Here is a 1,555-nt window from a genome sequence, read left to right on the forward strand (position 1 = left end):
CTGAGGGGTTTTTAAAGAGGGGATTAAAGTAATGCTGAATGACCAGACTAAAACCATCTCAAAGACTCAGATTTACTGAGATGTTTTTATTTTTCTATTCTCATTTTTAAAAAATTTTTTGGTGGCTGGCTGGTGTAGGGATCTGAGGGGTTTTTAAAGAGGGGATTAAAGTAATGGAATGTGGAAAGTGAAAAGTAGAGGGAGGGGCTCAGTCAGGTGGGTGTGGAGATACTTCTGGAAGGAACACCATGATAGATGCCCAGGGACAGCCCCAGATCCAGTTCAAACTTGTATTGGTTGGTGATGCTGGTACTGGAAAAACTACATTTGTGAAACATCACTTGATCGGTGAACTTGAGAAGTATGTAACCACCTTGGGTGTTGAGGTCCATCCTCTCATGTTCCATACCAACAGAGGTCCTATTAAGTTTAAAGTATGGGATATAGCTGGCCAGGAGAAATTTGTTGGACTGAGAGATTGTTATTATATCCAAGCCCAGTGTGCCATTATAATGTTTGATGTAACATCAAGAGTTACTTACAAGAATGTGACTAACTGGCATAGAGACTTCATATGAGTATGTGAAAACATCCCCATTGTGTTGTGTGGCAACAAAGTGGGTATTAAGGACAGGAAAGTGAAGGCAAAATCTATTGTCTTCCACTGAAAGAAGAATCTGCTGTGCTATGACATTTCTGTCAAAAGTAACTACAACTTTGAAAAGTCCTTCCTCTGGCTTGCACAGAAGCTCATTGGATACCCCAACTCAGAGTCTGTTGTCATGCCTGCTCTTGCCCCACCGGAGGTTGTCATGGATCCAGCTTTGGTAACACAGTATGAGCATGATTTAGAGGTCGCTCAGACAACTGCTCTCCCAGATGAGGATGACGACCTGTGAGAGAGAAGCTGGAGCCCAGCGTCAGAAGTCTAGTTTTACAGACAGCTGTTCTATGATGTCAGCGGTGCAGCGTGTGTGCCACTTTATTATCTAGCTAAGCAGAATAGGTGCTTCATCTGTGGGATGGTGAAGGAGGTGAATGAGCTTTGGAGTGTATGTGGCAGTTAAAAAGCTACCTTCATTGTTTGGACCTGCATATTTGGCTGTTTTGGAATGCAGTTGATTTCTCGAGTTTCAATAGAAGACTGCTATAGTCACATCATGATAGTCAGTGGTGAAATCTTGTTTATTACTGTCATTCCCATTTCTTTTCATTTAGAATCAGAATAAAGTTGTATTTCAAATATCTAGAAAGAAAGAAAGAAAGAAAGAAAGAAAGAAAGAAAGAAAGAAAGAAAGAAAGAAAGAAAAGAAAACTGGAGAGGGACGCCTAATGGGCTAGGTGCCAATTCTTGCCAAGGGTCCGTCTGCCTTCTGTGCTCGTCCTGGACATCATCTTAGGATCCTGCAGCATTTTGATTTGCTTTGGGGTGGAATCAGAATAGCTTTATTGATATCTTCTTTGGTTTTGTTGGAGTGAGCTGGAATGAAGCCATTTTGGGACCTAAAGCCACAGGCTTTAAAAGATCAACTTAAAACACATTTTTTTTTTTTTT

General features: G+C 41.0%; 1 pseudogene; it reads left to right on the forward strand.

Annotated features, from left to right (window-relative positions):
- The first annotated feature begins 248 nt into the window (after nt 1-248).
- LOC103605262 lies at nt 249-899 on the forward strand (annotated as a pseudogene).
- The last annotated feature ends 656 nt before the right edge of the window (nt 900-1,555 follow it).

The sequence above is a fragment of the Galeopterus variegatus genome, unplaced genomic scaffold (assembly GCF_000696425.1).
Source record: "Galeopterus variegatus unplaced genomic scaffold, G_variegatus-3.0.2 Scaffold5690, whole genome shotgun sequence".
Lineage (NCBI taxonomy): Eukaryota > Metazoa > Chordata > Mammalia > Dermoptera > Cynocephalidae > Galeopterus > Galeopterus variegatus.